Source organism: Colobus angolensis, unplaced genomic scaffold (genome assembly GCF_000951035.1).
Source record: "Colobus angolensis palliatus isolate OR3802 unplaced genomic scaffold, Cang.pa_1.0 Scaffold86, whole genome shotgun sequence".
NCBI classification, from domain to species: Eukaryota; Metazoa; Chordata; class Mammalia; order Primates; family Cercopithecidae; genus Colobus; species Colobus angolensis.
The window spans coordinates 5,946,872-5,972,268 of NW_012122487.1; positions in this window are offsets into that span (position 1 = coordinate 5,946,872).

Consider the following 25,397-nt stretch of genomic DNA (forward strand, 5'->3'; position numbering starts at 1 on the left):
CTACCAAAGGTTCAGGGCACGATTAAAGAAACCTGGACAAAGAGAAAGAATGAGAAATTGAAAATAGGAAGGTGACACAGCAGAGAATAGAATATAGAGATAAAGACCAGGTATTCTTTGGCAGGTGAGATTTTTCATGGAGTGCTCAGCCTCAGAAAGGATCCAGAAAAGGGGATAAATCACAGTTATCATTTCCTTTTCAATATTCTCTGCCTCCAAGCAGGAGAATGGCTTGAACCCAGGAGGGGGAGGTTGCAGTGGGCAAAGATCATGCCACTGCACTCCAGCCTGGCAACAGAGTGAGACTCCGTCTCAAAAAAAAAAAGAAGTAATAGATGCCTATTGTTTATACACAAAGGCATAAGGAAATAGAGTCCAGAAATAAACCACATACATACAATGAATTGATCTTTGACAAGGGTACCAAGAGTATGTACATAGGAAAAGGACAGTCTCTTCAACAAATGGTACTCAGAAAAGTGGATATCCACACATAAACGGATGAAACTGGACTTACTCCATACACAAAAATCAACTCAAAATGGATTAAAGACTTAAAACCCAAATCTATGAAACTCCTAGAAGAAAACATAGAAGAAAAGCTTCACGACACCAGTCTTGACAATGATTTTATAAATATGACATGAAAAGTCTAAGCAACAAAAACAAAAATTAACAAGTGGGACTATATCAAACTAAAAAGCTTCTGCATAACAAAGGAAACAATCATCAGAGTGAAAAGTCAACCCATGAAATAGGAGAAAATCTCTGCAAAGCACATGCCTGATAAGGAATTAACCTCCAAAATATATAAAGAATACATAAAATTAAATAACAAAAAACAAATAACCTGATTAGAAAATGGGCTAAGGACTTGAATTTCTCAAAAGACATATAAATGGCCTAAAAGGTATATTTATAAATACTCATCATCTCTAATCATCAAAGAAATGTAAATCAAAACCACAGTGAGCTATCACCTTGCCCTTGTTAGGATGGTTATTAAAATTTTTGTTAAAAAGACAAAGGACAGGCCAGGGTGGTGGCTCACCCTTGTAATCTCAGCACTTTGGGAGGCTGAGGTGGGAGGATTGCTTGAGCTCAGGAGTTGAAGACCAGCCTGGGCAATATAGTGAGACCTTGTCTCTACAAAAAAAAAAAAAATTAGGCATAGTGGTGCGTGCCTGTGGACGTAGCTATTCAGGAGGGCTAAGGTGGGAGGATAGCATGAGCCCAGGAGGTTGGGGCTGCAGTGAGCCATGATGGCACCACTGCATTCCAGCGTGGGCAATAGACCAAGACCTTGTCTCACACAAACAAAAAAACAAACGACAAGTGTTGGCAAGGATGTAGAGAAATTGGAACCCTTGCACACTGCTGGTAGGAATGCAAAGTAGTGCAGCTGCTAAGGAAGACAGTGTGGTAATTTCTCAAAAAATTAAAAATAGAACTACTGTGTAATCCAGCAATCCCACTTCTGTGTATATACCCAAAAGAATTGAAATCAGGATCTTGAAGAGACCTTAGCACCCTCATGTTCACTGCAGCACTGTTCACAATGGCTAAGGTGTAGAAACAACCTAAATGTCCATCAGCAGGTGGATGGGTTTAAAAAGTGTAGTATATATAGGCCGGGCGCGGTGGCTCACGCCTGTAATCCCAGCACTTTGAGAGGCCAAGACGGGCGGATCACAAGGTCAGGAGATTGAGACCACCCTGGCTTAGACAGTGAAACCCTGTCTCTACTAAAAATACAAAATAATTAGCCAGGTGTGGTGGCAGGCACCTGTAGTCCCAGCTACTCAGGAGCTGAGGCAGGAGAATGGCGTGAACCTGGGAGGAGGAGCTTGCAGTGAGCTGAGATCCGGCCACTGCACTCCAGCCTGGGCAATAGAGTGAGACTCCATCTCAAAAAAAAAGGTGTTTACAGCTTTTTAAAAGTACAAACAATGCTAAAAAGAGCACTCAAACACATATATCTTTGCACAAAAGGCAAGAAAAATCAAATTTTATAAGTGGAGTTCCCAAGTCAAAGGACACAAGCATATGTTACATTTCAATCGATTCTACCAAAGTGCCCTTTTAAATGGCTTCACTAATTTATCCTCCCACCAACAATATATGAGGGAGTCTGTTGCAAACACATTTGCCAACAATGGGTTTCATTACAACTTTCTAATTTTTGCTAATGGAATAATTGAAATTTTATTGTTCTGATTCTTATTTCTTGAATTATAAATTATGTTAAACTTTTTTTTTTTTTTTTTTGGAGACACAGTCTCACTCTGTCACCCAGTCTGGAGTGCAGTGGTGCAATCTTGACTCACTGCAACCTCCACCTCCCCAGTTCACACAGTTCTTGTGCCTCAGCCTCCCGAGTAGCTGGGATTACAGGTAGGCACCTGTAATTTTTGTATTTCAAGTAAAAATGGGGTTTTGCTATGTTGGCCAGGCTGGCCTTGAACTCCTGGCCTGAAGTGATCCACCTGCCTCAGCCTCCCAAAGTGCTGGGATTACAGGCGTGAGCCACCGCGCCTGGCCTAAACTTGGTTTGTGTGTGTGTGTGTGTGTGTGTGTGCTTTTACTACTTGTATTGGTTTCTCTGTAAACTTCCTACTCGTGTTTTATATCTGCTTTTATAATTGAGTAATTTATCTTTTTCATCTTCATTTATAAGATCTGCATATTAAAAATAGCCCTTGGATATATGGGATGCATATATTTTTCCTCAGTTTGTCATCTGTCTCTGACTTTGTTTTGGATGTTGTCGTCACATAAACATTAAATTTTTACATCATCAATTTTAGCAGCCTTTCATTTATGGCTTCTGGATTTTGTATCATGTTTAAGTAAGACCTTCTCTACTGTAAAATTGTTTTTTAATTCCACAGTGTTTTCTTCTAGAACGTTTATATTTCATTTTTTGTAGCACATCAAATATGCATGGAATGAGAGATCTTCAAAAATAATAGCTTTTCATATCACTTGCAGGTTTGGTCATAACTTTAAAACTAGGGTAGGTCATTGCTATGTCCCTATCTTTAAAGACAGATACAATAAACATTAATAAACACCACTGTTGCACTTTCCTTTGCTAACATGGAGAACAATGTGCCCACTAAACTTGTCTGATTGCAAATTATAACTGAGGGAAGAGATTTTGTATATACAAGTCACCAGATGTTTTATAATGATTCTGTTAATATGAGCCTCAGAATTAGACTAGAGCCAGTGTTACAGGTCAAGACTGAGGCTCATTGACCAAGCTATGCAGGGAAGTTTGTGCAGCGCCTGCTGGCACAATACATAAATATCCAGATTTATTACTCTCTGTCTCCAGCACCGAATTTGCCCACAGATTTATGAAAGGGAAAACATGAAATTGAGATTTGTAAATATTTGAAGTTTACTTCTGAGATCTGAAAAGGCAGTAAGAAGGCTAGCAATAAATTCAAAATAGAGGTTAGGGAATGTAGTAAGTTTGCAATTATAGGAATATAACTTAAGGAAGGAATCACAAACAATAAAATTTAATAATTTCACCCTTGGTTCATAAAACACTGAGCTCCAACTGACATAAATTATTAGCCTGAGGAAAAAATGGAGGTAAGTGAATATAGACTGTCACAAAGGAAATCGTTGATAGATTTGGCAACTAGAGTTAGAATTCCTAATTCTTCTGACAGGATGATTCTCCTTACAAGTCAGGACAGGCTAAAAGCCTTGAAGAATTTTTACCAATAAGTATCATGTTCAATATCCTTTGCCCCATTTATAACTAATGACACCTTGGAAGCCTCTAAAAGTAGTCATGTCAGTAGATTGATCAGTTTTCCATTTTTGTTCATCAGGAAACTAGTTCCTTCAAAAATCAATTTTGTATAGCTTTTAGGATTCTGAGTCTGTATCAATTTGTAGAACCGATATTAGGCTTAAAAAAAAGCCAGATGAGTGATGGGACTCTAGGCCTCAGAGTCAGTCAAAGCTCATTTGCAACTTTTACTTTGTGAGTTGGCAACTGTGTCACCTTGGCAAATTTATTTATTTAATTTCCTCAAGCCTCGATTTCCTCATCTTTCAAATGGACTATTCATAACTTCCAGTGGCAGACACCATTGCATACTTCCTAAAATGCCAAACCCCACCACTGTCTTCTTCACTAACCAGGGCTATTCCTAGCAGGTTCTGGGCTTTGATATGATTTACAAAAATGCAACCCAATAGGCAGACAAATTGCAAACTGCTACCTCTTCCTCTAGACTGACACAGCCAGGTCGCACAGCTTAAGGTGTGGGCTGTGCAGAGTATGGGCTGATTCTGGCCTCTCCTGGGCACCTTTATGCAGTGAGACCTTTAGTGAGACCCAGGTTTTGTTTAGTTCCTGGATGGAGACTCCTTGATCACAAGGAAGATAGGCCCAGTGCTGGCCTAGGTAGGAGCATGGCTGAGTTGAGATGAGATGAAAAGGAAAAGTCAGCTGAAGAGCTTCCTCGAGAAGGGAAAGGCACGGGAGGAGATAAGTTTTGTCCTGATTCTCGCTTTTAAATGTAGTCACGTGATGGTACAATGCTCTGGGCTATGGTGGTCTTTATAAAACCATGAATGGAAGGCCAAGAGATTTGACCTAGAGCCCTGACACCCCTGAATCACTGAACCAATACTAGGACTTCTGCTTCTGGGAGGCTGAGGAGGGTGGATCACTCAGTTTATTTAAGCCACAATTATTTGGGTTTTATGGAACTCAAAGCTGAAAGCTTTCCTAATTGATAAAGGACCATAGCAATATTGTAAAGATTACATGATATGACATAATTAACCCTCTTCTTAGTAACACAGTAGGAACTGAGTAACTGATGGCTGCCATGATGCTGGTGGTTGTATTAGTCCGTATAGTGCTATAAAGAACTCCCTGAGATTGGGTAATTTATAAAGGAAGAGATTTAATTGACTCACAGTTCAGCTTGGCTGGGGAAGCCTCAGGAAACTTACAATCATGGCGAAAGGTGAAGAGGAAGCAAGGCACCTTCTTCACAAGGCAGCAGGAAGGAGAAGTGCCAAGTGAAGGGGGAAGAGCCCCTTATAAAAACATGTGATCTCATGAGAACTCGCTCACTATCATGAGAACAGCATGGGGGAAATCACTTCCATGATCCAATACTTACACCTGGTCTCTCCCTTGACACATGGGGATTATGGGTGTATTAGTCTGTTTTCACACTGCTGATAAAGACACGCCCAAAATTGGGAAGAAAAAGAGGTTTAATTGGACTTACACTTCCACATGGCAGAGGAGGCCTCAGAATCATGGCGGGAGGCAAAAAGCACTTCTTACATGGTGGCAAAAGAAATGAGAAAGAAGCAAAAGCAGAAACTCCTGATAAACCCATCAGATCTCATGCGACTTACTCTCATGAGACTAGCACAGGAAAGACTGGCCCCATGATTCAATTACCTCCCCCGGGTCCCTCCCACAACTTATGGGAATTCTTGGAGATACAATTCAAGTTGAGATTAGGGTGGGGACACAGCCAAACCATATCAGTGGGATTACAGTTCAAGATGAGATTTGGGTGTGGACACAGAGCCTAAGCATACCAGTGGTGATAACGGTAATCATCATGATCATATTAAACGTGGTAACAGAAAGAGCTTGGGATTGAGATAAAACCACCTCAGTCTCTAGCTTTGTGTCTTGAGCAAATTACCCCTCTAAAGTCTCAATTTACACACCTGTAAAAAAGAGTAATAATAATAATACTTGTTTCACAGCACAGCTTTGAGAATTCAAAAGGAAGGTATACGAAAAGCATTTAATTTTATTTATTTTTTTTTTTATTGAGGGTCTTGCTCTGCTGGCCAGGCTGGAGTGCAGTGTTGCAATCATGGCTCACTCCAGTCCCAACCTTCCCATTTCAAGCTACCCTTCCACCCCAGCCTCCCAAGTGGCTGGGACCACAGGCATGCGCCATTATGGTGGGCTGATATTTTTTTTTTTTTTGTAGAGATAGGGTCTTTCTGTGTTGCCCAGGCTGGCCTCGAATTCCTGAGCTCAAGCAATCCTCCCACCTCAGCCTCCCAAAGTACTGGGATTAAGGGTGTGAGCCACCAGACCTGTCTTGAAAAGCATTTTATAAACTGTGAAGTATGATACAGTGGTTACTTGTTATTGTTGTGGTATCTTGGCCATTAGTCCCAAAGATAGGATAAAAATTGTCCTCACATTAGAAATAAAAGCAATAATAAATTATTGAGTTTGATTTTGTACAAGGGTACTAAGTATTTAAAATAACCTTCAATCTGTTTTAGGCATAAACTGGTCTCATCTTCATACCTGAGAACCCAGAAAAAAAGACAATAAAATCACCTTATCTAGAGGAGAAAAGATGACTGGTTTTACTACCAAAGGTTCAGGGCACGATTAAAGAAACCTGGACAAAGAGAAAGAATGAGAAATTGAAAATAGGAAGGTGACACAGCAGAGAATAGAATATAGAGATAAAGACCAGGTATTCTTTGGCAGGTGAGATTTTTCATGGAGTGCTCAGCCTCAGAAAGGATCCAGAAAAGGGGATAAATCACAGTTATCATTTCCTTTTCAATATTCTCTGCCTCCAAGCAGGAGAATGGCTTGAACCCAGGAGGGGGAGGTTGCAGTGGGCAAAGATCATGCCACTGCACTCCAGCCTGGCAACAGAGTGAGACTCCGTCTCAAAAAAAAAAAGAAGTAATAGATGCCTATTGTTTATACACAAAGGCATAAGGAAATAGAGTCCAGAAATAAACCACATACATACAATGAATTGATCTTTGACAAGGGTACCAAGAGTATGTACATAGGAAAAGGACAGTCTCTTCAACAAATGGTACTCAGAAAAGTGGATATCCACACATAAACGGATGAAACTGGACTTACTCCATACACAAAAATCAACTCAAAATGGATTAAAGACTTAAAACCCAAATCTATGAAACTCCTAGAAGAAAACATAGAAGAAAAGCTTCACGACACCAGTCTTGACAATGATTTTATAAATATGACATGAAAAGTCTAAGCAACAAAAACAAAAATTAACAAGTGGGACTATATCAAACTAAAAAGCTTCTGCATAACAAAGGAAACAATCATCAGAGTGAAAAGTCAACCCATGAAATAGGAGAAAATCTCTGCAAAGCACATGCCTGATAAGGAATTAACCTCCAAAATATATAAAGAATACATAAAATTAAATAACAAAAAACAAATAACCTGATTAGAAAATGGGCTAAGGACTTGAATTTCTCAAAAGACATATAAATGGCCTAAAAGGTATATTTATAAATACTCATCATCTCTAATCATCAAAGAAATGTAAATCAAAACCACAGTGAGCTATCACCTTGCCCTTGTTAGGATGGTTATTAAAATTTTTGTTAAAAAGACAAAGGACAGGCCAGGGTGGTGGCTCACCCTTGTAATCTCAGCACTTTGGGAGGCTGAGGTGGGAGGATTGCTTGAGCTCAGGAGTTGAAGACCAGCCTGGGCAATATAGTGAGACCTTGTCTCTACAAAAAAAAAAAAAATTAGGCATAGTGGTGCGTGCCTGTGGACGTAGCTATTCAGGAGGGCTAAGGTGGGAGGATAGCATGAGCCCAGGAGGTTGGGGCTGCAGTGAGCCATGATGGCACCACTGCATTCCAGCGTGGGCAATAGACCAAGACCTTGTCTCACACAAACAAAAAAACAAACGACAAGTGTTGGCAAGGATGTAGAGAAATTGGAACCCTTGCACACTGCTGGTAGGAATGCAAAGTAGTGCAGCTGCTAAGGAAGACAGTGTGGTAATTTCTCAAAAAATTAAAAATAGAACTACTGTGTAATCCAGCAATCCCACTTCTGTGTATATACCCAAAAGAATTGAAATCAGGATCTTGAAGAGACCTTAGCACCCTCATGTTCACTGCAGCACTGTTCACAATGGCTAAGGTGTAGAAACAACCTAAATGTCCATCAGCAGGTGGATGGGTTTAAAAAGTGTAGTATATATAGGCCGGGCGCGGTGGCTCACGCCTGTAATCCCAGCACTTTGAGAGGCCAAGACGGGCGGATCACAAGGTCAGGAGATTGAGACCACCCTGGCTTAGACAGTGAAACCCTGTCTCTACTAAAAATACAAAATAATTAGCCAGGTGTGGTGGCAGGCACCTGTAGTCCCAGCTACTCAGGAGCTGAGGCAGGAGAATGGCGTGAACCTGGGAGGAGGAGCTTGCAGTGAGCTGAGATCCGGCCACTGCACTCCAGCCTGGGCAATAGAGTGAGACTCCGTCTCAAAAAAAAAAAATAAAAATCAGCGAGGTGGCGGGCGCCTGTAGTCCCAGCTACTCGGGAGGCTGAGGCAGGAGAATGGCGTGAACCCGGGAGGCGGAGCTTGCAGTGAGCTGAGATCCGGCCACTGCACTCCAGCCTGGGCAATAGAGTGAGACTCCGTCTCAAAAATAAACAATGGAATACTATTCAGTCTTTAAAAAGAAGGAAATTCGGCCGGGCGTGGGGGTTCATGCCTGTAATCCTAGCACTTTGAGAGGCCGGGGCGAGAAGATTGCCTGAGCTCAGGAGTTCGAGGCCAGCCTGGGAAACAATGGTGAAACTCTGTCTCTACTAAAATACAAAAAATTAGCCAGGCTTGGCGGCATGCACCTGTAGTCCCAGCTACTTGGGGGGTTGAGGCAGGAGAATCACTTGTGAGGTGGAGGTTGCAGTGAGCTGAAATGGCGCCACTGCACTCCAGCCTGGGCAACAGAGCAAGACTGTCTCCAACAAAAGAAAAAAAAAAGAAGGAAATTCTACAATGTGCAACAACATGGATGGACCTTGAGGACATTATGCTAAGCAAAGTAAGTCAGAAACAGAAAGACAAATACTGCCCGACTCCACTTACATGAGGTATCTAAAATAGTGAAATTCAGAAAATCAAAGACTGAAATGGTGGTTACTAGGGGATGGGGCACTGGGAAATGGAGAGTTATTAATTAACACCCATCAAGTTTCGGTTAAGTGAGCTCTAGAGATCTGCTGTACAACACCATACCTATGGTTAACAATAATATATTGTATACTTAAAATTTGTTAAGAAGGTAGATATATTTAAGGTTCTAACCACAATAAAATAAAATATTAATTTTAAAAAATTGTTTAAGAAAATAGGCAAGGCGCGGTGGCTCACGCCTATAATTCCAGCGCTCTGGGAGGCCGAGGTGGGTGGATCACCTGAGGTCAGGAGTTCGAGACCAGCCTGACCAACATAGCTAAACCCCGTCTCTACTAAATATAAAAAATTAGCTGGGCATGGTGGTGCATGCCTGCAATCTCAGCTACTCTGGTGTCTGAGGTGTTAGAATTGCTTGAACCCGGGAGGCGGAGGTTGCAGTGAGCCAAGATCGCACCACTGCACTTCAGCCTGGGCAACAGAGTGAGACTCTGTCGAAAAAAAGGAAAAGGAAAAGAAACTCATAATTTTAACTTTGGTTAACGCACACTATTTTTAAATTAACTTTAAAATGTGGATAACTTAAGGAATACCAAGTTATAGCAAGAAAGAAAGAATTTAAACAGAAAAGGCACATTGTTCATACTTTATATACCTAATCATGCTTTGTCTTTAATCTCAATGTTTTCTTCTTGTTTAATGCCACGTTAGGACAACTTTTGTACTTAACTATGGCCAATTGCTTGATCTGATTCTTTACTGATTCTCAGACAGTCATACTCTACTGGCGCTCGTCTTGGTTTCTGGAGAACTCCCATCTCCATGGAAGGCCTCCTTTTTGTTTTGTGAGTTCTGTCTTTCCTGTGCCCTCCAAGAAGGAAGTATATCATGCTAGTGCATGATTAGATGCAGCTGTTTTTAATTAACCCCTTCAGCTGTCCTCCAGAAGAATGACTCAGTATGACTTGGCAAACTGATGGTTTCTAAGGAGTCATACATGTTTACAACATACCAATATGTTTAATAAAGTTAAACCGTCTTACACCAGCAGTGCAACATGAAACCAATGCCTCCATCCTACTCATGAAATCCAATTCAAGTGACTAATCAGGTGGGAATGCTACTTTGCAGTGAGTGGAGGCCTCACAGTGGGAATTCAGAGTTCCGATGGATTTATTTTTCTCTTTGAGTGGGAGTCAGGCAAGGGCTGACCACGACCTGAATGGGCCCCTTGGGACCACGGTGGCATATGTGGAAAGGGCACCTCTTACACGTGGCTGTGTTGTGAAGCTGAAGGACAGAAAATTGGGTGGGTGGTTGAAACCAGGGTATCCATATTAGAGGACCAGGCTGAACACAGGAGTCAAGCCACAGAAGCCAAGGCAGGGCCAGGAAGGCAAGAAGGCCAGATGATGTGAAATAGTGAAATGAACCAGAGGCAGCTGGAAGAAAGTCTGAGGATGCAAATTTGCCGACATCTCCCCTCCCTACTGGGTTCTTTTAAAATATTTCTCCTGACAACTTGAAAAAGTATAGAAGATTAATAGAAAGGGGATGGGGAAATAGGTGGAATCAAAATTAATCTCTTCCTTGAAGCAAAGAGGCCAGGCCAATGCCAGGTAAGTAAGCACTGGGAATTACTACATTTGCATAAATGAGCCTGTTTCCATGATTTCAAGACTCACCTGGCTTGAGTATGGGAATTTTCTTTATTTGCTCATTCTCAAAATACTGAATAGAAGCAAAGGAGTACAAATATAAATTAAACATATTCCTTACTTAAACAAATTTACAAGAAGAAAATAAACAATCCCATAAAAAAGTGGGCAAAGAACATGAACAGACACTTTTCAAAAGAAGACATACATGTGGCCAACAATCATATGGAAAAAAGCTCAATAGCACTGATCATTAGAGAAACGCAAATCAAAATCACAAGATGCCATCTTACACCAGTCAGAATGGCTATAACTAAAAAGTCAAAAAATAATAGTTGCTAGCAAGGTTGTGGAGAAAAAGGAACGCTTGCACACTGTTGGTGGGAGTGTAAATTAGTTAACCATTGTGGAAGACAGTGTGGTGATTCCCCAAGAATCTAAAACCAGAAATATCATTTGACCCAACAATCCCATTACTGGGTATATAACCAAAGGAATATAAATAATTCTATTGTAAAGACACATGCACACAATACTCATTACAGAACTTCTCACAATAGCAAAAACATGGAATCAACCTAAATGCTCATCAGTGATAGACTGAATAAAGAAAATGTGATATATACACCCTATGGAATATTATGCAGCCATAAAAAGGAATGAGATCATGTCCTTTGCAGGAACGCGGATGGAGCTGGAGGCTATTATCCTGAGCAAACTAACACAGGAACAGAAAATCAAACACCGCATGTTATCACTTATAAGTGGGAGCTAAATGATTAGAACATATGGACACATAGAGGGGAACAACACACACTGAGGCCTTTTGGAGTGTGGAGGGTGGGAGGAGGGAGAGGATAAGGAAAAATCATTAATGGGTAGTAGGCTTAATACCTGGGTGATGAAATAATCTATACAACAAACCCCCATGACATAAGTTTACTTATGTAACAAACCTGCAGTTGTACCCCTGAACTTAATAAAAGTTTTTTAAAAAAAAATACTCTTTGCCTTCAAAAAACCGTACTCTTTGCCTTATATTCTTGTGGCTAGAGAGAAGTCTCTAAATATAATACAAAGCAAAACATATGTCTCAAACTTTGGGGCAGTTGAGAACCACAGATGAGAGAGGCAAGGGACCTGCCCTCAAGTAGTTATGATACAATAATAATGAAAGGAGGGAGATAGGAATAAAAATGGGAAATTATGAAACAACATATGTGCTGTGAAAGCAGTCTATGCTAAGTCTACAGGGCAGAGAGAAGAGGGGCCAGTTCTTCCAGGATGGATAGTAGAGGGTGAGTAGTAAGGGGTCAGGAAAAGCTTCGAAAGAAGGTAACATGTAAACTGGGTTGAAGGATTAATGGGGGACTGTCAAGCTGACAGTAATAAGAAAAATACTCAAGACAATATTAATGAAAGCACAGCATCATGAAACATTATTGCAATTTGAGGCAACTCTATGTAGTTCTGTGGGATTTGAGGGTGAGACATTAGGGCTGAATGAGGGTGTAGGTAAAACAGGAGAGGCAGTCCGGGACTCAACTATAGGAAAAATAATTGGCTAGGAATCTTGGACAAAACCAACCTGCACCAATCCCCATAGCCAACTCATTTTTCCATTGGATTGCTGAGAGAACGTTTTATATTAAATACCTATTTTATGACAGGTTCTGTTGTAGCATGAGTAAGGCAGTAAAAATATGAATAATATAATTCATATCCTCACAGAACTTATATTCTTATATGAAAAATTGACGCACACACTGACAACTATAAGACAATACAGAACATGAAGTTAACTTAAGGAAAGAACAAAGTGCCATACCACCTTAAGGGAAAGAACAATTATTTATTATTATTGTAAGACTTGGAGGCTGGGCACAGTGGCTCACGCCTGTAATCCCAGCACTTTGAAAGGCCAAGGCAGGAGCATCGCTTGAAGCCAGGAACTTGAGACCAGCCTTGGCAATAGAGGGAGACTGTCTCTACAAAAAATTATTAAATTCGCTGGGCATGGTGGCATGTGCCTGTAGTCCCAGCTACTCAAGAGGCTGAGGCAGGAGGATCCCTTGAGCTCAGGAGTTTGAGGCTATAGTGAGCTATGATAACGCCATTGCTCTCCAGCCTGGGTGACAGAGCAAGACCTTGTCAAAAAAAACAAAACAAAACAAAAAAAAACCATAACCCTGTGGGGGAACAAAAACCTGGGAAAAACCTTATGAAAGAGTTGGTATTTCAAAGTGGTCCTTGACAAATAAGGAAGGATAGAATCATGAGAAAAGGAGTCAGGGTAGGGTGGAGAAAAGTATCAGATACATAGGCATGGAAGTGTTTGGCACGATGAGAAATGGAAAGCACCCCACTGTCATTATGGGATAGATTGCGCATGGGGAGGAGTGGGAGGTGTGATCAGAGAAGCAGGTTGTGGTGATACATAACAATATGCAAGTAAGCTTAGAGCTGATCCTGAGTAATGGAAATAACCAAAGGTTACAAGGATGGGCGTTGTTATCAATTTGTGTTCCTGAATAATCCTACAACTCCTCTTACTTTTGGGATTCTGACTGAAGAAGATACACACAAATATTGATTATTTATTTATTTATTTATTTGAGATGGAGTCTTGCTCTGTCGCCAGGCTGGAGTGCAGTGGTGCGATTTCAGCTCACTGCAACCTCCGCCTCCCAGGTTCAAGCGATTCTCCTGCCTCAGCCTCCCAAGGAGCTGGGACTGCAGGCGTGCATCACCACGGCCAGCTAATTTTTGTGTTTTTAGTAGAGACGGGGTTTCACCATATTGGCCAGGATGGTCTTAATCCCTTGACCTTGTGATCCACCCACCTCAGCCTCCCAAAGTGCTGGGATTACAGGCGTAAACCACTGCGCCCAGCCAAATATTGATTATTAATAGCTGCTAACGCAACATCTCTTCACCTCATGTTGGCATTTTCTGCCAGTCCATTGGCTAGAAGCCCCATTTTTAAACTTCAAACCCCACGTGAGACTTTCAGCTCCCAGTCACTGACTCTGCAATGGCCAGGTCCACAGAACAGGCCCAGCTGACTCACCCAGTTACATATAGGTGGAGACACAGAACAAGGGGTGTGCCCAGAGCAGTCACCTTCCTCAAAGAGGTGCACACTGCCCAAGTCAGCTGACAAATGGATCATGGGGAAACCCAAAAGAGGGCACATGGCCTGCAGGACCTGGATAAGAGAGAGGGTAGAGTTTAGGCAGTTACTTGTTCTATAAGCAAAACATGCCCCCAAAGAGTATGCTCTGACTCATCAGAACAGCCACTCCTTCTCCACTGGGTAAGAACTAGGGAAGGCAGTACTAGATCATCAGAGGCATCCTCCTTCCTTTGGGCTGATGCAGAATAGAGATGGGGCTGAAACACCCCTATTTCTTCAGGACTGGCTGAAGTATAGAAAATGCAGAGAAGGGGCCGGGCGCGGTAGCTCAAGCCTGTAATCCCAGCACTTTGGAAGGCCGAGACGGGCGGATCACGAGGTCAGGAGATCGAGACCATCCTGGCTAACACGGTGAAACCCCGTCTCTACTAAAAATACAAAAAACTAGGCGGGCGAGGTGGCAGGCGCCTGTAGTCCCAGCTGCTCGGGAGGCTGAGGCAGGAGAATGGCGTGGACCCGGGAGGCAGAGGTTGCAGTGAGCTGAGATCCGGCCACTGCACTCCAGCCCGGGCGACAGAGCAAGACTCCGTCTCAAAAAAAAAAAAAGAAAAGAAAAGAAAAAGAAAATGCAGAGAAGGAAGAAGGACCAATTGAGAGATGAGTCCATGAGATGTTTTAATAGCAGAGAGAGTTGATGATGATGAGATTGGAAGATTGGTGGTGGAGAGAAAGAGAGGGAAAGGGATTAAGGCGCTGTCCTATAACCATAGGAACGGAAGTGCCTGTAGACACAGGGAGAAGCAGGAGGGGAACTGTGGAGGGAAAAAGAAATCACAATGGAATTTCCTTTGGGATGTGAAAAGGGCAATTAAAAATAAATCAATTATGAGAGTGAAGTGAATTGAAAAAATTGTATCAGGAATGTTTGTATGCAAGTGAAAAACTCAAATTAGATTGCATAGCCATTTATAGAATCACGTAACTGGGGATTTTAAGGAATCAACCAAGTTTCAGTCATAGAGTTACCACTCTCCATCCCTTAAGGTAGACAGTCCCTCTGCGTAGCTTTCATTGTCAGGCCAATTTCCCAGACAGTGGCAAGGATGACTAAGGACAGTTCTAGGCTTACTTTCCTCATAGCTGGTATCCCAAGGAGAAAAGGGCCTGTATTTTTCCCGAGAGTTCCCAAAAATGCCAAGTAGGAGTCTGATTTTCCCACCTTGGTGTATATGGCTATCCGTAAACCACTCATTGTGTCTGGGAGGATTGCGTGCTATGATTGGCTAAGCTCGATCAGGTGCCCAGAGCTACCAAAACCATGTAGAGGGCAGATGAATTTTGAACACTCTCATTTGCTGCGATTTGACTTGTTTGGGAGATCCTGGGGTACAGCATAGTCTGCGGATTTTAGGCCTGGGTGCTGGGCTAGGGTCAGCTGTCCGCAGGGAAAAACAGCTTGAAGACCATGGGCACTGGAGGAAAAGGGCGTGAAGGAGCAGGGAGCAGAAAGGTCAGTCCAAAGACAATTCCACTGATTTCATAGTTTCATTTAGGACTTCCCAGCTTTGTCATTCTAAAACGAAACCCCCTATGTGAAGAGCAAAGTGTATATGAATAACATAAATGCAGAAAATACAATTAATCAACCCTAGGATTTTGCAAAGCTTACCTCTTTTTCCTTTTTTTTTTTTTTTTTTTGAGACGGAGTCTCGCTCTGTCGCCCAGGCTAGAGTGCAGTGGCCGGATCTCAGCTCACTGCAAGTTCTGCCTCCCGGGTTTATGCCATTCTCCTGCCTCAGCCTCCCGAGTAGCTGGGACTACAGGCGCCCGCCACCTCGCCCGGCTAGTTTTTGTATTTTTTAGTAGAGACGGGGTTTCACTGTGTTAGCCAGGATGGTCTCGATCTCCTGACCTTGTGATCCGCCCGTCTCGGCCTCCCAAAGTGCTGGGATTACAGGCTTGAGCCACCGCACCCGGCCCTCTTTTTCCTTACACCCATTTCTTAGCCAGGTCCCAATGATAAAGTGAGTCACAGGGGCTTGTTTTTTCAGTGGAGTCACCTGAAACTTCAAATAAAAGACAGTCAATTTTTTCAAATATATTAGGTGATGCAAATGCTTTGTCTGCAGTCATAGAGCTAGAAGCAGGGAGGTATGTGCCTTAGCACAACTTGCAAATGTTTTCAAATTAGAAACTACATGCTTTGACAAAGTCCACACAGTCATGCAGTGGCACAGTTGTACTAATATTCGTATCTCCTGCCTCCTAGACCAGATTATGTTCATGATGTCATCCTATGTCAGCCAAATACTTTTGCTAGCAGAAAATTCTCCAGCCCGAATTTCATTCTCATATGGCCCTATATTTGTTAAAAGTATTCACATAGTGGAGACATGGAGTGGTTAAACTAGGGTTAATCTCGGATGCTATGATCACTGCTACAAACATTTAGGGAAAAAAATCAGTCCAGATTCACTTGGCTGATTAAGCCAAACCTGTGCTTGATTTTGTTGTTGTCGTTGTTGTTGTTTGCTGTTTTATGGAATTTCTTTCATTCATCTCAGATGCCCAAAACTCAACCTTTTTTTGCAAATGATCCCATAGGTTAAGGACCGCTAGGATTGAACATCCATAGATGGAAAAACAGTCACTGCCATTGATAATTAAGAGCCCCTGTCGAAAGAACTAAATTTCTGAAAAGGAAACTGTCACAGTGGTAAAAAGAAGGCAGGGAGAAATCTCACTAGAGGATGCAGATCAAGTAAAACAGAAGAGCATTTTATTCAGGCCCATTAAAACAGACAATTAAAAACAATACAGTTGTCCCTGCAGAGAAACAACCGAGCGGCTCCTCACTTATACGTGCAAAGCACAGTGCTTACGTGGCGCCTTGCACACAGACCCTTTTGAGGATCTTGCAGCATGCCACCAGTCTCACTAAATACAACAGCCTGAGTCAAAGCAGCATGTGGACCATGGGTCTCATGTTTTGTGATCCCTGGGAAAATAAGTCTGGAAAGAATATTTCACAGTTGTTCGGTGTAATGGCTCAAGCTTGTAATCCAAACTTTGGGAAGCTGAGGAAGGAGGATTACTTCAGCCCAGGAGTTCAAGACCAGCCTGGGCAACAGAGCAAGACCTTATCTCTACAAAAAGTAAAAAGTTAGCCAAGCATGGTGGTACACACTTGCAGTCCCAGCTACTTGGGAGGCTGAGGCAGGAGGATTGTTTGAGCCCAGGAGGTCGAGGCCGCAATGAGCCATGACTACGCCACTGCATTCCGGCCTGGGTGACAGAGTGAGACCCTATCTCAAAAAAAAAAAAAAAAAAAAGAGAGAGAGAGAGAGAAAGTTTCACAGTTAAGAAATGAGTTAAACAGAAGTGCTCAAACTATTCATTTTTGTTGTCTTTAATTTGATCAAGAGGATTCCTGGAAGGATAGTTATTTAACAACTATTACTTTAAAAAGTGAAGACTGATAGCATTGAAAGATATTGCCAGCTGAATGGCTACCACTACCCTACACTAGTCAGACATCCAGCAATGCATTCTACTCAACAAATGTTTATTTTCTGGAATGAAATGCATCTATAATGTACCTGACATTACTCTAGGCTTGGAATACAGCTGGGCATATCACATAGAGAAACTGGCGTTCTTATGTAGCACTGACCCTGCCCAGCATGAAACCATAAATATCTGCCTGCCCTCTAACCCCTGACCAGGGACTAACATGATTCAGGCCCAAGGGACATGCTTCTCTACATCTCTCACCCTATGTCTTTGAAAGAAAAGGTGACTGTGTCCAAATACCATGAAGGTTTGAAGGTTGTACCACTGCGAACATTAGAGAGGGACTCAGCTTCAGAACATGGGGAAGACTGGAGGGGTGAAAATGCTTATAAAAAAAGACAAATTATTTGAATTGTCAAACCTTTCTGAGACAGCATGAATTCAATAGATTGTTGCACAAGGAATTATCTTTTCCCATTAGTGCCAAGCATCTAAACACTGGCTTTCCATTGAATTAAATGCAATGGTACCACAGAGTTCTGGATATAACCACAAATGTAGCACATAATATTTGCTACAGTTGCCAGGACAGCTGAAGAAAGTTTTGTAAGATTAAATAATTTTTGTTACTCTTACAATTGTGTACTAATAGGCTTAGACATTAAATGTGTGAAGTGTGATATTGACTACATTGTCAGCAAATGGACATTGGAAGCTAAAATTGAAAACTGTTTTATTTTTATAGAAATTTAATAAGATTTAAATACATTTTAATTTTATATGTAAAATATATTTAGAATAAATAAATGTTACGTTATAATTTCTTAAGCTTAATTTATAACTTTAAATTACATATTTAAATATATGGTCTGCAGGTCTCCATTTGCCCTCTTGCCCCAGGCCCTGCAAATAACAGGGGTGAGCCTAGTTCTTCCCCCTACTCACATGAATATAATCTACACACTAATGAATAGAGTAAGTAATTCATGTTTTAAAAGCATTAAAGAGAGTGTTAAATATAACCAATGGCAAAAATAGAGGAAAAACAGCAAAAATATACTGTTGAAATAATTTAAAATTAGCTATTTAAACTCCACTCTGATAGGTCACTTTAATTGCCAAATACCGTAACCCTTTTCTTGATGGCATTGATCCCCTCCTCTTTGAAGGCCTCCTACCTTGACCTCCATGACTTAGTTGACATCATGTCCTTTACCTTTCAAATGCTTAAAGTCTTCTATTTTTTAATTCGTAAGCAGCTGTGGAAACATTTTCCACTCCTTTTTAGCCCATAAGGTGCTGTGTTCATTTTAAGATCTCAATAAAATAAAGGTTAATCAATAAGTGAATATAAAACATGGAGACATAGCAACTCATTACATGGAGATATAGAACTTGCTACCACCGGATTCTATAATAGATACATCTCCAGAAACATTATCTCAAAATTTCAGTTATGTAAAATATTCCATTGTCACACAGATGTGCTGTAACAAGCCAGGGAACGCAATTCACTAAAGACCAGGTTAGAAAGAAAATCACAACAGCTGGCATTATTGAGAACATTAAGAATGCTTATTGGAGAAATAATACCCACATCAACTTTGAAGAGCCTGAAACTGGGTCTCACTAGGGCAGTTCCATTCCTTCTACTTATTGCTATCCAGGAATGAATGAATTAGAACATTTTGCAAATGATTTATAATTTGCCTTATTTCTGGGTAGGGAATATAAATGAATAAAAGGATGAGCCCAAGCGGCCATAGAATAAGTGTGAACATGACAGACGAAAGACAATGAAGAGAACAAACACCATCATACTGACGAAACTTTGACCTTATACACATTTCTGAAGGAGACCAGATATCGCTTATTGTCTGTTAAACAGTTACTTTCCACCCTGTATGGGACGCCGAGGCGGGCAGATCACGAGGTCAGGAAATTGAGACCATCCTGGCTAACACGGTGAAACCCTGTCTCTACTAAAAACACAAAAAATTAGCCAGGTGTGGTGGCGGGCGCCTGTAGTCCCAGCTACTCTGGGAGGCTGAGGCAGGAGAATGGCGTGAATCCGGGAGGCGGAGCTTGCAGTGAGCCGAGATCGCGCCACTGCACTCCAGCCTGGGCGACAGAGCGAGACTCTGTCACAATATATAAATAAATAAATAAAAATAGTTACTTTCTGCAGTTGAGAAACTAGGACCTAAACGGTACACTAAACAAATTACAGGGTGTGTGTCAAAATTATATGACACCTTTTTAATGGAGAACTGCCCCATTTATCTATAACCACAAGAAGCTACCGGGTGTTAGGCACAGATGTGGACAAGAGATTAACACTTGATCTAAACTCGGCCAAGCTAATTATTTTCACAGAAATATGAAATACGAGTGAGATGGAGTAAATTCAGGAACTTTGGGGCAAGTCTCTTCTACCATGTACCCAGAGAATCGGATAGAGCTGCTTCAGACAGAGGAAGCAGAGCTAAGGAATGCAGAGCAGTCATGACTGCAAAACGCCTGGGGGCTCTCCAGGTTTAGTCCCTGGGCAGGCCAGTTTTCTTTAGGTTCTTTGAGATACTCCCAAATTCTTTCAATTTCCTTTACTTCTTAAGCAGTTAGTTTCTCTTACTTCCAACCAAAACAACTTAGCTAAGAAATGGGAAGTACACACACTCTAAGCACATCTGTAATATGCTTGGAACTTTCATGTGATGTAAAGGTTCAGGCTCATGTCTCTTGTGAACTCTTTAGCAAATGTGAAAGGGAAGTCACAGGCTTAAGCAATAGTTACGTTTGAAAATAAATATAAAATCATTTTACCTTCAGTACCTAAAATTGAAAAACAATAAAGTTTAGAGGAGAAAATTGTATATGTTTAGGAAATTTCAATAAAACCTAGGGGACTTTAAAACATCACACACACACACACACACACACACACACACACAGAAAGAGAGAGCGAGGAATGGGATGGCAGAGATGAAGAACCAGTCATTAGAAAAAAATAAATCCAGAATTTAACCTTTTCTGCCACTCACACTGGCAATGTTTCGTGTATAATTCATGTAGTATCTTGCTCTAAGTTGGATGCGAATTCACTCACGAGAGAGTTGGAGATAATGTCACTGTGAATGTTAAATCAACCAGCAAGAGGTGGGAAGGTGGTGACACTAAAGATAAGATCAGATACAAATCCAGTGAACTCTTAAATAAAGAAACAAGTGAGCCCAGCAGGGCTATAAACAACCACCAAAGTAAAAGGCAGTAAAAGACAAGGAAAATAAGATACTCAAATGTAATGAAGCAAGACTTAGAATGACTAGTGCCTGGAATACCATTTTAAGTAATACAAGCTTCTGCAACAGAGTGATTAAAGAGTATATTTAACTGGTTCTCTAACCCTCCACTGGAATCAACCTGCATAGAACATGTCTTAAATTATTATGAGTTGTTTTTCTTAGTACTAAAACCAAGACGAGAGAAGAAATATACTAACCTGGATCTGGCAGGTTTGAAACGAACTTTGCACTTAAGTAGACAGCGGGTGACAAGCTCCACATCCTTTCATGAAGAGGAAGAGCCTTCCTCAATTAAGAGAGTACATCAAGAGATCATTCTCCTCTTGATGTACTCTCTTAAGTTAACAGACACATAACTAAGATTTGCTACATGCTACAATTAAGGCCCACATTTTATGTTTATTTCATGAATCTCAATTCATCAGAAAATTCTTAGGAGACAATCAAGATGAGAATTAAATAGTTGTAGGTGCATAAGTTCATCCATATGGAAAATGAATCCAGAACACTTGTGAAGGGCTGTGATGAAACTACAAAGTCTTTTGTATATGGCAACCATTATACAAGAATCTGGCAAGCATTTTAATATATATTTATCATAAACCACAAATCCTTTATCACTTTTTGTTAATGACAACAGCAAAACAAACTGAGCTAGCTTGTGACCAGATTCACGTTTAGCATATCATAAAGAAGCTTCCTAGCCAGGTGTGGTGGCTCACACCTGTAATCCCAGCACTTTGGGAGGCCGAGTGGGCGGATCACGAGGTAAAGAGATTAAGACCATCCTGGCCAACATGGTGACATCCCATCTCTACTAAAAATACAAAAATTAGCTAGGTGTGGTGGTACACACCTGTAGTCCCACCTACTCGGGACACTGAGGCAGGAGAATTGCTTGAACCCAGGAGGCAGAGGTTGCAGTGAGCCAAGATCACACCACTGCACTCCAGCCTGGGCACCACAGTGACACTCCATATCAAAAAAAAAAAAAAAAGCTTCCTGCATTTCTTCACTAAGAAGGACTTACTATAGGCCGGGCGCACTGGCTCACACCTGTAATCCTAGCACTTTGGGAGGTCGAGGTGGTGGGCAGATCACTTGAGGTCAGGAGTTGAAGACCAGCCTGGCCAACATAGTGAAACTCCGTCTCTATTAAAATACAAAAAAAACTAGCCAGGCATGATGGCAGGTGCCTGTAATCCCAGCTACTCGGGAGGCTGAGATGGGAGAATCACTTAAACCCAGAAAATGGTAGTTACAGTGAGCCAAGATCGTGCCACTGCACTCTAGCCTGGGCAGCTGAGCAAGACTCTGTCTCAAAAAAAAGAAAAAAGAAAAGAAATTACTTACTATAGTAAATCTTGAAAAGATTCTCTAAAGTGTGAAAGTATTAGGCAGATGTAGGCCATTATTACTCGTTGAACTCTAAAATACGCTGGACATAGATGTGGTTGAGACTGACCTGAAATCAATACAGCAAACACACAAAATTTTAATTACGATAAGCAAGAGATACTATTTTTTCTTTCTTTTTTCTTTTCTTTTTTCTTTTTTTGAGATGGAGTCTGGCTCTGTTGCCCAGGCTGGAGTGCAGTGGTGCGATCTCAGCTCACTGCAAGCTCCACCTCCTGGGTTCAAGCCATTCTCCCGCCACAGCCTCCCGAGTAGCTGGGACTACAGTTGCATGCCACCATGCCTGGCTAATTTTTTTTTTTTTTTTTTTTTTTGTATTTTTAGTAGAGACAGGGTTTCACTGTGTTAGCCAGGATGGTCTTGATCTCCTGACCTCATGATCCTCCCGCCTTGGTCTCCCAAAGTGCTGAGATTACAGGCGTGAGCCACCGCATCCAGCCGATGCTATCTTTTTCTTAAAGTACAGTACTGAGAAAAATTACTTGACTGATATACTAGTGAGTGTTGTTTTTCAAAGTTAGGAAGAACCAGTCATTAAGAAAATTCAATTCAACATACACTTATTGAGAGCCTACTGTGAGCAAAACTGTGAGAGAGTTCATGTATTCCTAGTGGAAGCACGAATTGTCATCTACCTCCCCCTCAGGAAAGACAATTAAACAATATATAAAAAGAGTTTTGTAAACATTCATATCTTTGACACAATAATTCTGCTTCCAGATATTTTGTCTAAAGAAATAATCAGATGGCTCCACAGGCGAATTTTACCAATTAAAGAAGTAATACCGGCCAGGCACGGTGGCTCCCGCCTGTAATCCCAGCACTTTGGGAGGCCAAAGTGGGCGGATCACGAGGTCAGGAAATCAAGACCATTCTGGCTAACACGTGAAACCCCGTCTCTACTAAAAATATAAAAAATTAGCGGGGCACACTGTCAGGCACCTGTAGTCCCACCTACTCAGGAGGCTGAGGCAGGAGAATGGCATGAACCCAGGAGGTGGAGTTTGTAGTGACCTGAGATAGTGCCACTGCAGTCCGGCCTGGGCAAAACAGTGAGATTTCCATCTCAAAAAAAAAAAAAAGAAAAAAGAAGTAATACCAATTATTTAAGGTCACTTTCAAAAATTAGAAGACAACAGAATACTTCCTAATTCATTCTATGAGGCCAGTATTACCCTGATACTAAAACCAGAGAAAGACATTACATTAAAAAAACATAAAACGCTACAGATCAATCTATTATGAATACAGACACCAAAATCCTCAACAAAATAGTAGCAAATTGAGTCCACCAACATATAAAAATAATTATACACCATAACCAAGTGGGATTTATTGCAAGAATGCAAAGTCAGCTTAATATTTGAAAATCAGAGTGGCGCCAAGATGGCCGAATAGGAGCAGCTCCAGTCTGCAGCTCCCAGCGTGAACAATGCAGAAGATTTCTGCATTTCCAACTGAGGTACCCGGTTCATCTCACTGGGGCTTGCCAGACAAGTGGGTGGAGCCCACAGAGCAGGGCGGGGCATTGCCTCACCCGGGAAACACATGGGGTCAGGAAATTCCCTTTCCTAGCCAAGGGAAGCCCTGACAGACTGTACTTGGAAAATTAGGACACTCTCACCCTAATACTGAGCTTTTCCAACGACCTTAGCAAATGGCACACCAGGAGATTATGTCTGGCAACTGGCTCAGAGGGTCCCACGCCCACGGAGACTTGCTCACTGCTAGCACAGTAGTCTGAGATCAAACTGCAAGGCGGCAGCAAGGCTGGAGGAGGGGCGTCCGCCCTTGCTGAGGCTTGACTAGGTAAACAAAGTGGCCAGGAAGCTCAAACTGGATGGAGCCCACCACAGCTCAAGGAGGCCTGCCTGCCTCTGTAGACTCCACCTCTAGGGACAGGGCATAGCTGAACAAAAGGCAACAGAAACTTCTGCAGACTTAAACTTCCCTGTCTGACAGCTTTGAAGAGAGTAGCGGTTCTCCCAGCACAGAGTTTGAGATCTGAGATCTGCATCCTCAAGTGGGTCCACGACCCCTGAGTAGCCTAACTGGGAGGCACCTCCCAGGAGGGGGGCGACTGACACCTCATAAGGCCGGGTGCCCCTCTGAGACGAAGCTTCTAGAGGAAGGATTAGGCAGCAACATTCGCTGTTCTGCAGTCTCCGCTGGTGATACCCAGGCAAACAGGGTCCGGAGTGGACCTCAAGCAAACTCCAACAGACCTGCAGCTGAGGGAAACTAGAAGGAAAACTAACAAACAGAAAGGACATCCACACCAAAACTCCATCTGTAAGTCACCATCATCAAACACCAAAGGTTGATAAAACCACAAATATGGGGAGAAACCAGAGCAGAAAAGCCGAAAATTCTAAAAATCAGAGCGCCTCTTCTCCTCCAAAGGAACGGAGCTCCTTGCCAGCAACGGAACAAAGCTGGATGGAGAATGACTTCAATGAGTTGAGAGAAGAAGGCTTCAGACGATCAGTAATAACAAACTTCTCTGAGCTAAAGGAGGATGTTTGAGCCCATCACAAAGAAGCTAAAAACCTTGAAAAAAGAGTAGACGAATGCCTAACTAGAATAAACAGTGTAGAGAAGTCCTTAACTGACCGGATGAAGTTGAAAACCACGGCACGAGAACTATGTGATGCGTGCACAAGCTTCAGTACCTGATTTGATCAAATGGAAGAAAGGGTATCAGTGATTGAAGATCAAATGAATGAAGTAAAGCAAGAAGAGAAGTCTAGAGAAAAAAGAGTAAAAAAAAACGAACGAAGACTCTAAGAAATATGGGACTATGTGAAAAGACCAAATCTACGTCTGATTGGTGTACCTGAAAGTGACAGGGAGTATGGAACCAAGTTGGAAAACACTCTTCAGGATATCATCCAGGAGAACTTCCCCAACTTGGCGAGACAAGCCAACATTCAAATTCAGGAAATACAGAGAACGCCACAAAGATACTCCTCGAGAAGAGCAACTCCAAGACACATAATTGTCAGATTCACCAGAGTTGAAATTAAGGAAAAAATGTTAAGGGCAGCCAGAGAGAAAGGTCAGGTTACCCACAAAGAGAAGCCCATCAGACTAACAGTGGATCTCTCGGCAGAAACTCTACAAGCCAGAAGAGAGTGGAGGCCAATATTCACAATATGCTTAAAAAAAAGAATTTTCAACCCAGAATTTCACAGCCAGCCATACCAAGATTCATAAGTGAAGGAGAAATAGAATACTTTACAGACAAATAAATGCTGAGAGATTTTGTCACCACCAGGCCTGCCTTACAAGAGCTCCTGAAGGAAGCACTAAACATGGAAAGGAACAACCAGTACCAGCCACTGCCAAAACAGGCCAAATCGTAAAGAACATCAATACTAGGAAGAAACTGCATCAACTAATGAGCAAA